Consider the following 13608-nt stretch of genomic DNA (forward strand, 5'->3'; position numbering starts at 1 on the left):
AAAATATGTTCGAGAACGACTGAAATTTAAAAGATATCACTCAGATATTGACCTACAGCAGCATAACATAAACACATACCTCCCTCTCTCCTTTGAAACACTCATTACAGTTGATTACACGGACACACTTTGGAGCGATTATATATGAATAAATTATGGTCGAGCAATGGTGGAATAAATTGACAGGAGAAACCGAAGTACTCCGAGGAAACACGTTCCAGAGATTCTTTGGACACCATAAATTTCACTGGCACCGTCTGGAATCGAACCCCAGTGGCTTCGGTGAAAAATCGTCGTCTAATAGAATAAGCCACGATTCGGCTGAAAGGGTCATGGTTTATTAAATAGGTTTATATGAAATTTTACTACGTAGATCCATTAAACATCTTACTAGTCAAATTTCTGTTTTCATTTAAACCTGCAATCTTTTTTACTCAAAAGATGAAGAGTGCGGAATGAAGCGGCAGGACGAAGTAAATTAGTGAATGAATGTTTACGTTATATTGCGCAACTTCGATACTATTCATTATCAAATATGCAGACTTCATTAGTTGCTGGTCATTGCTCTTGTATAGCAATTATAACTAGAATAACAAAATTATTAAGAACACATTTCATGGTGATATTCGTTTTTTGGAGTTAGTACTAATAATTTCATGTGGTCAAACAAAATACATTTTTAGGTTAGGTCTTGTGAATCAACTGTCTAGTCAAACCAATGAATTTCATATTGCCAGACAAAATACCTAACATGTTGATCCTTTTCTCATATAGTTTGCCTACGAAAATATGTTACAAATGATTGAATTATTTAGAATAACCTTCCAACGTAAAAGTAAAATACGGCTAGTAAATAAGTAATTCACTTCGTAAGATCGTGATTTTACTTCATATGGTGATATCTGGTAACAGTTGGCAACACTGATAAGACGGCAATATTTGCTGTTTAGGAACTGTTCTTACGTGATCCTCACTATATATATATATATATATATATATATATATATATATATATATATATATATATATATATAGGGTATATTCTTTAAATTTGTAACGGTATAAGTGCTACCATCTACCAGCTTGTCCGATCCGCAGTAAATTCCGTTGTTCTTTTTTCAGAGAAAGAAAAAAAGATTCATGCACATACCGTATCGAAAATGTTCCAGTGTCGTGACGTTTTCGACAGTATTAGGGCTATCTGCACGCCGTAATCACACTTACTCATAACTTCCCCACCATTTGTTGCTGAGCTCGAATAAATAGCAGCACAGCTTAACTAGAAGGTAACAAAGGGTTTTATTTCACTTCGTATATTATACAGTATATTAAAGTTCCTCACTCATTCTCCTTACAATTTCAAAGATGCACTTCCATTATTTTACATCTCAAAAGATATTACATTACACTATATTGCATACTTTATATCTGTTTTGCATTTCTTTACAGGCATCGACAGGGGTTTATTAGGAAAATTTGCTTCTCGTAATTTATTCTCTTTGCATATATTTATATTTATTGCAGATAGCGATTTATTGCAATATAATGCTGCCCTTTTTGTATAAAATTTATAGGCAATTAAGAGCATTAGTACTGGCGTAATCTTTATCCCATAACTGATAATTCTGCTGCTCTCTGAATGGATCACTTTCTTCTTCTTTCTGGTGGCATATTCACATAACATTATTTCCAAATAGCATGTTATTTTCATTTAATCAGCTAGTCACAATCACAATAAACATAAGAATAAAACAGAAAAAATATATAGCACAATGGTATCCTGGTTGAGGCAAGTGTTTTCTGTACGAATGCTACAGTCATTCCCACCCCCGCTAACAGTACTGAGAACCTACTCAAGAGGGCTATAATATACAAGGTGAGTCAGGAGGAAAGGTACATGGTTTGAGGGTTGATAATATTGGTCATTCTGAACAAAAAAAAATATATGAACATCGTGTTCTTAACGGTTTCGGAGAAAACTAATCGAAACCATGAGGAACGGAAAAAGTGTGGTGCGGTGTCATTGATGACCAACTCATCCGGCCAGGTTTTTAGATAACCATCTTAATAGAGTACAGTATCTTGATTTCCTTCAAAACGTGTTACCAGAATACTCGGAAAATATTCATTTAGCAACACGACTTCGCATGTACTTTCAGCACGGTGGAGCTCCTGTACATTTCGTACGGCCAATGACGCAGTACCTCAATGAAACTTATCCTGGGCGTTGGATCGGTCGCGGTGGAATTATTTCTTGGCCACCAAGGTCATCCGACCTTACTCCATTGGATTACTGTGTGGGGGATTGGTTTAAGAGCGCAGTTTACAAGCGCAAAGTGAAAAAAGGGAGGAACTTCTCGCTCGCATTTTACATGCTTGTATTCAAGTAAAGAAATGTCCGAATCAGCTCAGATCAGTAACTTGTCCACGAACATTCTCTTAATACGTTGACGCAAAAAAAAAAAAAACGATCTTCCTCTCGCTCAGTAAAATTGTAAAAAAATTTTCAAAAAGAACTATCTCCATTCAGGTTGGATGAGCGTTCACCTCTACTGAGGCATGTGGACGTGAAGTCAGCAAGCGAATGGTCGGCTCTGGCTCTTCATGGGCTTTCGCGCCATGTATTATTATTATTATTATTATTATTATTATTATTATTATTATCATTATTATACTTGTCGGGCTATATCAAATATTCTTTAAAATAACAAACAGAGGTAATAAAAAATGAATGAAATTGTAGTATAAAACCTTAATGTTATTTTATAATCCCCTTCACATCATAATCCTGAAGAACTTATAATATTAAGATTCTAATAACAAATTAATTGTAAGTAAAAGAGTATATTTCGACTTAAGAGATTAAATTTGAGTTCTTTTAATTGTTGTACAGTATTTAAATAGCAAAGCAAAATAAATGGGACGGTATTGTGAATATCGCTTCTCCTTAACATAGAGTTTTGGGGTTTTGTACTTTATACAAATAGGCCTATGCAACATTAGAGACCAGAGTTCTTTCACTTCCTGTAAATGATAATGTTTTTCATCATGAGTAATGTTAAGACAAAATTAAGAAATCGAATGACGATGCAGTGTTATTGTCATTATTATGCCCTTATGGGTGGTCATATGAAAGTTTATGGATTGGCGACATTAGGCTGCAGAACGCCTCAATTCGGTTACTTCGCCTAACAACAATCTGGCCATCCTGGACAAAACACTACTGGGTATTCATTTCAAAATGTGTCATGACGTCACTGTTGTTGGGTCACCGATTTGAAGCGAGTTTCATTTTATATGTTAGAGAAGTTGCCTATTATTTAAGGCGTTCTTCAATCTGAACTTGAGAACGTGTACGGTATAACTTGAACGTCGTAGCAACAGATGGCGGTCTGTACGGTCTGTGTGCTACCATAACCTCTTTCGAACTGTGTTTTGCGCCGGCAAGTCGTACGCAGGGTATTTGTTATCATCGGTTGCGTACGGTAACATTCCACAACACAAATCAAATGCTCCGTGTCCATGTTGACCGTCGAAGTTAATGTCAACAAATACGTAAGTAATCGTCTTAACCCTCTCTCCATATCCCGACAGTACGTATTTCCAAACAGTTCACATTCCTGCCCTACCGGCGTTACCGTACGTATCGGCACGTACTCTTCAGAATGAACGCCGTACTTGCTAGCCAACTTCTCTGCCTCTTAGATTATACACCTGAGCTGCGGAAGTGTAGGAAGATTGAATTCTCTAGGCTCATCAGCTAGCCACATGACGGCATACAGCGAGCCAAGACACATTTTGAACTGAACACCCAGTATTTCCTTTAGTAGTCAACATGACAATGGACAACCAAGACATGGATTTAGTTCTGTCTTGAACCCTGTCGCGAATAAACGTGAGTTTTAGACTCATTCAATTTATGAAGACAGAAACACCTGCGACTTTATGGAACAATTGAAGGGTTCAGAGCCATAGTGGGCCAAGCGCCATATATTAGAAACGAAGAAAACAAGGGTTGAAGTGATTACCATAATTTAACGAAACATATAGTAAGTAAGATAAAGTATGCACATTAAAATTAAATGATATGTCAATCTTCATTAAACTGTGGTATTCAGTTAACTTTAAACCTTGCTTTCTCCGTTTTTAATAAATGGCGCTTGGCCCACTATGGCTCTGAACCTTTCAATTACAGCTGACAGGAAGATATTTTTTAATATGCTACATTGATTTTCTACCATACCTTGATAGAAAATAAGATCAGGAAACAGAAATCCAACCGGAGGAAAAGTATTTTAATTAAAATAAACGACATTTATTTGTCTAACAATACACTGAAAAGTAACCGTTGCGAGTTGTGACGAGTTGCAGAGTCTTGTTAAACACTGTAAGTGTTACATTAATTTGCTCATGTGCAGTTTTTGTTTGCCCTTCAGATATTTCCATGGAACATTTCGTCAAACAAATTGGTCGAAGTTCGAGAAAGAAAGATTTTTTTTTTTTTTTTTTTTTTTTTTTTTTTTTTTTTTTTTTTTTTTTTGCAGATGAATATCGTCTGTCCTCTGATCTTAGTAGTCCTTTTTGTGCCACTCTTGGTGTCCGGGGCCACCACAATGAATTGTTCGGCAACTCTCCAGTGCGGAATTGTGAACTGTCCATTGCTCAACTGCACGCAGGGAGGAGTGGTTACTAGCGGAACAGGGTTCTGCAGCTGTTGTAGTGTGTGCGTGCATTATGTTGGTGAGTGAATCTTGACATTGCCCAACATCTAACAAGCAAACATTCTGATGGGTGTAGATAAAAAAGTTAAATTTTTTCTTTCACCATGTAAATAATGTCAAAAGAAGTGCTTACGAGTATACAAATTTTGGCCACTCGACCGCAATTACGATGGCCGTAAAAATAAGTTCGCCAGAGGCCGTTAACAGAAAGAAAACACAATTTCACTGGACAAATTTATTGGAACAGACACAGAAATTGTTGAGCTATTTTTCTACATATTTCCCACCGGAACTGAGACTTTTTTGTCATGTCATAAGATCGACAGAGAGATGCAGACGGCTGTCAAACGCCGGTTCCGATCCCAGGCGGCTGACTTCTACGACACAAAGATAAAAAAACTGAGCCCATGGTATGACAAATGTTTCAATTCTGGTGGGGGATATGTCGACAAATAGCGCAACAATTGTTGTATCTGTTTCAATAAACCTTTCCAAGCAATTGTACTTTTTTCTGTAAACGGCCCCAGGGAAAATCACTTTCTGGACAACCTTATAATTGCTTTAGAGTAGCCAAAATTTGTGTAAGCACTTCTTTTTACATCATTAACATGGTGGAAGAAATAAATTTGACTTTTATCTGTCCCCATCAGAATGTTTCCTTGTTAAGGCCAAAGTGTCCGAAGTCTTTTTTTTTTAACTAAAGGTAGGTTCAGAATTATTGTTTCACCTTCTTTCAAAGGGGCATAAAATTCATAGACATTCTTAGCGCGGGCTTCCGGTGGATGACCAGCGAATGTGGCGTGGCGTGGCGTGGCGTGGCGTGACATATGATATGATATACAATATGATATGATATGATATGATATGATATGATATGATATGATATGATATGATATGATATGATATGATATGATATGATATATGTGCTACGTGCAGTATACACAAAACTAGCCAATTGCATTGTTTGCTAGAACGCATATAGTATCCATAAATATGAGTGAAATTAATATTGAAGAAAACAGTGATCTGTTTTACATTCTCTAAGGCCTTAAGGGAACAAGAAATGAGTTTGAGTAGTGTACGTACAAATCGCCGTAAGTATGCGAGATATAGTTCAAAAGGGAAGCCAATCATAACCTGTTCTCATAAAGAAACACATGGTTGTAATGCCAGTAATTTCATAAAATGATGACGTAAAATATTTAAAAAAATAAAATTGCTATTACAAGACGAAGATAATGAAGACTTTATGTAGTTATTTCATGAATCAAGGTCGTAGGAGACCAGAAATAATAATGGGTACCAGGCAAACTACAAGTGATGTGCACGTTTAAGATTCAATTATTGTATTATTTTATTTCGAAACTTAAATGTCAAGACAACCTCCCCGAGTTCAGTATTAAGAAACTATGGCTTAGGTATGTGGAAATGTTAAAGGAATGATTCAAGACATAACATGTACTCCTTCCCAAAATGATTTAAACTGTTTATTCATATTTTTAATTTATCCTTTGCAAGCCCATATGAAGAGTCCACTGCAAGAATGATGGGTGTCACTTTCTTGTCGAAAATGAACCAAGACTGTCAACGCATAGCTTAAGAAGTATAGAATGTACATAGAGAGTTATATGGCATTAACACTGATAGTCATTGTTCAGTAATGATCGGAAAATCACAGTTAAGCTTTGAGCGCTAAGCATTTCAAACTTTCAATTGCTTCTCCTGCAAACTGTATTCCAAATGACATCCATCATTCTTGCAGTGGACTCTTCATATACTGTATATTTGTGTAAGCTTGTTTTCCAGATTCCCCTAAGTCTTGACTTAATGTTTTTCAAACTGATCTAAGTTCATTAAATCTACATAACAAGCAGAGTGGCTCTACATACTTCAAAGAAGTGTCATAGCACATTCAACTACCTAGTGAAATAAAATATGCAGGCACTAGGAGCGTCAATATGAGCGTTAAATATTAAACAAAAGTTGGTGAAACTGGGCCTTAAGGTTAACAGCATTATTCAGCAGTGATGAAGTGTCATCACGAGCTCCTGCGGTATGATACAAACGAGCAGTTCCAAAACAACCGACTGCTGCTATATCAAAACATCACAGAGTCTGGTAATTGTTTGTGGAATATAAAACAATTGAGTTCAAACTGTGTGATCCACAACCCTACTTCTCAGAGTTGAAAAGACGGATGTTTTCCTATTCATTCCCAAAGGCGATACTCTAATGAAGAGAGAATATTACCCCGACATTAAAGGCGTAGGAAGCGGTATGACTTGTAAATAATAATAATAGTCATAATAATATTATTATTATTATTATTATTATTTTAACAGGAATTTTCCATAAATAGGCTAATGGTTTTCCTTCACCCTAACTTATAATTTTAATTCTCCATAAATCCCTGGAGTCATATGAACACACAAAGAGGAAGACAGAAAATAGGAAAGACTGGAGAATGCTGGGTTTGCAGTGAAAGACTTGCCCTTGGGCAAAACTATGAATGAATAAACGAATAAATCTCTGTCTGCCGTAACTTACTCTGCGAGCCCATGATTGTGCATGCTTCCCTTTACCTCATCAATCCATTTTTATTTTGGTCTTCCTTTTCGTCTGTTGTAATTTAGATGCCAATTTAACACATTCTTTGATATTTATTCTCCCAACATTCTCATAGCATGTCCATACCATTTGAGTCTTCTCTTTTCTATCACCTCCAAAGCATTAGCTTTAACTTCTAACACATCCCGTAAAACCGTGTTCTGAATCTTATTCCATCTCGCTGCCCTTCTCCGAAATTCCATCTCGGTGGATAACAGTTTTTTCGCCTGTAGGAAATCAGTTGTCCATGTTTCTGCCCTTTATAAAAGAATGCTCTGAACAAAGGCGTGGTAAATGTGTCTTTTTGTCTTGTAGAGAATGTTTTGTTCCAGAGCACTGAATTTAGCATACCAATCACTCAATAATAATAATAATAATAATAATAATAATAATAATAATAATAGCCACCGGCGTGGCTCAGTCGGTTAAGGCGCTTGCCTACCGGTCTGAAGTTGCGCTCGGGCGCAGGTTCGATCCCCGCTTGGGCTCAAACCTGGTTGGTTTTTTCCGAGGTTTTCCCCAACCGTACGGTGAATGCCAGGTAATCTATGGCGAATCCTCGGCCTCATTTCGCCAAATACCATCTCGCTATCACCAATCTTATCGACGTTAAATAACCTCGTAGTTGATACAGCGTCGTTAAATAACCAACTAGAAATAATAATAATAATAATAATAATAATAATAATAATAATAATAATAATAATAATAGTTTAATTTCGAGTAACTGTATATACGATTACCCATTATGAACTTGGAGTTTACATTGAAAATCTGTACTGTACTCCAACCACGAGAAAGTGTCCAGGGAATGAAAGATGTCATAAGGTCACACACGTGGGTACTCGTATCTCTATTGGCTATCTTTCAAAGCACAAACCATAACATTGATATACACATTTTATACTACCCTAGTTACAAAATTAGATCACTGTTAATCTCCTGGTCTTTTAATTCCTCCATACAGGAAATAACATATGCAGGAGAGCGCATGATTTTTAAACTAACGTTATAACTCTAATATTATCTGTCTACTTCGCTCCAATAGATGACGCAATAGTAAGCACATTCCTTTCACGGTTTATCTCCTAGTTGGAGAACAGTAATGCACACTACTAAATTTATTTTAAAATTTTAATAAACGAAATGTTGTCATTTGGTGGTTCAATAAAGTAAAAACAACATGTATTTAATGCCGTATAAAAGAAATGAATAATGTAATAGCAAATGTAATCAATAAAGTTAACTTAAGGGCGCTATCTCTATTTTTCCTATTTCTAACACACTCTTGTACTGTGAAAATGTATTTTTAAAATAATGCTCATTGTTCTACAGTAAAACCTTGCTAAAACATACCCTCTATAAAGAGGAAACCTGCAGAAACGAAAAATATATTTGGGAACGGAATGATTTTCTATGTAAAATAACACTTTAAAACGGAAAACAACCTAACGCGAAAACGGAATTATTTTTGGGCACCAATTAGGTAAAAAAAACTTGACTATAACTGATAACTTTAAGCGTAACTGCTGCTAAATTCTTTCAAACCATTTTTAATTTTGCGATAATACTGTACTCAAGCAAGACATAATTTTTTGTGTGACTGTACATTCAATGATCTAGAAGACTTTCGCTATTCTTTGTCAGACGTTGGGGGTGAAGCTTCTCTAACCATGTCATAATTCTGTGCTTATTGTCAAGGACCCGGGTAAGTTACTGACCTGTACCGGTACTTCTTCCAAACCTCTTGCATTTTCTTTCATATATTCTCAGTTTTGTGTTAACAAGACAATACAGTGATTAAGGACAGTGCAAGTAGAATAAAACTGTGAATAATTGTAGTGTAGTGTGTATTCAGTTTCACATTTCCGTTTATTTATTCTGAATTTTGTGTTAATATGCCAATACAGTGTTAAATAACAGTGCGAATTAAAGTAAAACTGTGCGATTTCATAAAAAGAAAGCCTAGATGACCAGTTCTATCATGGAAGAGTGGCTTCATAATTTTAATGAAGCAATGAAACGTCAAGGTCGTAAGGTCATACTGTTTTTAGACAATGCTACCTGCTATCCAAGGATTGATTTGTCTAACGTGAAGTTAATCTATTTTCCATCAAACACAACTTCAATTACACAACCGATGGATCGGGGCGCAATTTACACTCTGAATTGATGCAGGACGCGAAGGAAATCCTACAATGTTCCCTTCAAAAAAAAAGTCGCGGCAATGCACTTTAAAAGAAATGTAGGGGCCAAGAAACTAGGGCCCAGAGAGAGAGAGAGAGAGAGAGAGAGAGAGAGAGAGAGAGAGAGAGAGAGAGAGAGAGAGGGAGAGAGAGGCTACAATTACATAAGTTAATAATTAAGAAAATAAAATTCACTTTGCATGTACTGCAGTAGATAACCTTTATTTCAAATTATTTCTTCATTGTGTTCTTCCTAAAGCAGAAGCTTGTACAGACTCTTATTATGCCTCAATTCGATTATTGTGACGCTTTATTCAGTGATCTCAGGGTGGATTTATCCCAGAAACTGCAACGTGTTCATAATGCGTGTGTTCGTTTCATTTGTAATGTCCGCTACTACGACCACATTTCGCCTTCTTTCGATAAATTATTGTGGCTCAGGTTAAATGAGAGGAGAAAGTTACATTCCCTTTCTCTCTTATACCGAATTTTGCACACCTCTACTCCCTCTTACTTATCTGTCCGATTCCACAGTCTTTCTCGGTATCATAACTTAAATACTCGGTCACAATATGATAACACGCTAGAAATACCACTGCACACATCATCTCTTCATTCTTCATCTTTCACTATTGCTACTTCTCGTCACTGGAATTCTCTGTCTCCTGAAGTCAAGGGCTGCCGAACTTTAATTTCGTTTAAATGTAAATTAGAAAAATATCTTATGATGAGTTGCCAGACCTAACGTGTTGCGAATGTGTTCCACTGTATTTATTTTTATTATTTTTTCTTATTTTTATTATCTAAATCGTGTTTATTTATCACTTAATGCCAATATGTAACCCACTGTGTTGTTGTTTTTTTATTACTAATCTATTTTTGTGTACATTTTATTCAATTGTCGGTTTCTGGTTTAATTATGTAAATCCTACTTAATTGTAATCTAATACTAATATGTATACTAATGTGTTTATTTTTATTTTTACTGTACATTTTTCTTTTTTTATTGAATTATCGGCTTCTGTTTTTATGTGATTCGTATTTGATTCTAACAAATTAATATGTATTTCACTATGTTTATTTTATTTTATAAGGTAAATTTTATGTAACTACCTCTTTTGATCTCATTATGTATCAGTATGTAATTACTTAATTCTGATCCAGTTTTACGTTCAACTGTGTAAGCAAGTTTTAATCCTGGTTGAGTGTAAGAGAAGGCCTTACGGCCTTAACTCTGCCAGGTTAAATAAAGCCATTATTATTATTATTATTATTATTATTATTATTATTATTATTATTATTACAGTCAGCATATTGCAGTAGTCTATTCTTAGTTTTGCCAAAACTCAACCCTTTATAAAACGAAAACCTGTGAAAACTGGAAAAAAATTCTGGAACGATCGCGTTTCGTTTTAGGGAGGTTTTACTGTATTGTAATTAAGTTGCGTTGTTCTTTTCAGGATTGAACTCTGCTTGTCAGACGAGCCCAAATGGAAACCAGATACAACTTTGTCAAGAAGCACTGACTTGCTTCCAAGGTTCTTGCGTAGGGTCAACGGCAGGAAGCGCGTGAGATATTTTTATTCAGCAAAGACGTGTAATAGGAGACCTCTTACGGTAAATTCTAGACGATTATATTAATTTATATTGCTGCAATTGTGAAAAGTATGACGAAATTTAAAATTGATTGCTTAATTTTGTGGACAATGTAATTCTAAATCTTCGTCTTAAATTTCACTATAGACGCCATTTAAAAACGAGATAATATTATACATAATAATCCAAATATGTTGTAATTAAAATGGTTAATAAAGTCGAAGTAGCTATTAAAAGTATCTGATTTACCGCCATTTACTTTCGCTTACACACTGGTAACTGAAGTATCCCAAGAAAATCCATATGCATTTTAGTTGAAATCGATCCATACGCGTTATTAAAGTAATTTACAGACGGAAACATAGACAAATACACGGGCTATTCCATATGATATCGATCGGTAAAAAACCTCGCATTTTTATACTCTAATTTTTCCCTACTTATACAAGGTGCTGAGGAGAGTGCATTTTCAAAAATATACTATCGAAAGTCAAACAGTTTTCGTATTATTGGCCACAAATTTAGCGTATTTTATAAAAACAATCCTCTTTCAGCGCTCAGAACTCTGGAACCATTTACAGCAGAACATTGAACGAGAGCTTATTTTGAAGCTGACATTTGGTAGGTTATGTTAAGAAGTAATTCTTATTTTTATTGTACACAGAGAGACAGATAATCTGATTTTACTTGTTTTTAGGCTTTTTGATCATTTGTAAAAATGTAAAAAAATATTGAGAAAAAACCTTGCATTATTAAGAGGGTATTAAATAGATTATTTCCACACACTTAGACTTGAACGGTGCAGTACCGCTCGCACTGGCCGAGAGCTGAAGATAAGCGAGCATTGGGCGTCATTTTACTCCTGTGTTTATGAAAACCTGTGATAAAGCTAGCCCAGCCATGACTGCTAGACGACACATCACGTGTTTGTCTCCTGCCCTTGCTTGTCTCGGCTAAGCTCCTGTCTCACAGTCAGCTGGTTAGTTCATGCGCGTACTATTTATTTTCTTTATTTGATATTTTCAATACTTTCTTATCAACATAGCATCAGTAAAAAATATGTGTTTATTTGTACTTTCAATGCGGAATCTAACTATATATTTTTAAAATATTTTTTCCTAGCCAAAGGCGTCTTAATGAGGAAAAATCTAAATTTCTCCATTTCCATAAAAAGTAAGAAAATCGTTTATATGTCAATATAAACTTTAATTTCTCAGCATCAAAATAAACCATGATTTTGATCATTGGGTGAAAGGGTTTCGGAGCTACAACAGTTTAAATTTGCTAATTTTATGAAAATACGATAAATTTAAATATTTTAAATTTAAACACTATGAAGTTCTGATGCCTCAAACTTTGCACAAAGCATTGTATCACAGTTCTATATATAAAAAAAGTTTCATTATGTTTAGAAATTGTAAGCTCAATTTTCTCTATATTTCGGTCGATTTGAGATATACACAGAGTGAACCATAAGTCATGTCGTTAATTTCAAGGAGTTATTCTTTTTGATATTTCAAACAAATTCTTTAATACAATTTTGCTCGCTTTTGCTTCCTTTTCGAGGGGAAAAAAATATTTCATAGGGTATTTTGGAAAAGCTATTGAATTAATTCCCAATATGCTAAGTCAATTTAAGTGACAATGTATTATGCTAATAAATTATTGAAAGAATTTTAGTTTTTCCTTTAAATATGCAGAAATTTTATTCGAAAAAAAAAATGTAAATTTTCGTTCTGCAAAAGCAATTTTGAAACATAATGCACTCTGACAACGCTGTAAATATTATTGCCTGAAGAAAGGCAGGTCGAGTGCTTGAGTGATGGGTGAGACAATGAGAAATGTAAACATAACACACACAATTGCTTTTAAAGACGGCAAGATTACAGTTTACCACTTTAAAAATTGAAGTGGGAGGGAACTATTTCTAATTGGCTGAAGAAAATGAATGCTTGTAATACAAAAAAGGAAACTTGTTTAATCATTAATTAGATCTGTATAAAATAATATAAGCTTTTCTCATTGTCTGTGTTCACCGAATATTTCATTAAAATTAAGTAGAAATTGTTTACAAATATTTTTAATTTTGTTCATTTACCGTAAGATAATCATATCGTACTTTTATTTTTCCCTTTAGAGTTTTAAACATTTTAAAATTTAGTTTTTATGACATGAAATAAGCTTAATTATTGTTTAGATTCTCTAGAACAGGCCTGCACAAGGTTTGCGCTCTCCGAGCCGGCTCACAGCTCATGAGCGGAATGCAGATATTAGCTGCGCTCTTTATAAGGGTGGACTGGAAGAAGGGGGTGATCTCGTACAAAATGTACACAAAAGGAAGTACTATTACGAGTATTCATGAAATGAATTCCCGTTCAGTGTTTGCAAAACTATCTTGGACTATTATTAATTAATAAACATTTATTTTACAGAAATAATAGAAATTCTATAGCTACTTAAATGTACAATATCATTTTGTTATATTTTTATTTATCAAT

At 34.8% G+C, this 13608-nt stretch overlaps 1 protein-coding gene and 1 long non-coding RNA gene across 2 annotated transcripts in view; one reads left to right on the forward strand and one right to left on the reverse strand.

Annotated features, from left to right (window-relative positions):
- LOC138704494 (uncharacterized) overlaps nt 1–13608 on the reverse strand; it is a 222540-nt gene that overhangs the window by 195738 nt on the left and 13194 nt on the right. The window lies entirely within an intron of this gene.
- Nucleotides 1271–13056, forward strand: LOC138709417 (uncharacterized). Its single transcript, XR_011334927.1, has 3 exons — nt 1271–1286; nt 4545–4740; nt 10975–13056. It is a non-coding gene; the product is annotated as an uncharacterized lncRNA (long non-coding RNA).

This window comes from Periplaneta americana, chromosome 1, assembly GCF_040183065.1.
Source record: "Periplaneta americana isolate PAMFEO1 chromosome 1, P.americana_PAMFEO1_priV1, whole genome shotgun sequence".
Lineage (NCBI taxonomy): Eukaryota > Metazoa > Arthropoda > Insecta > Blattodea > Blattidae > Periplaneta > Periplaneta americana.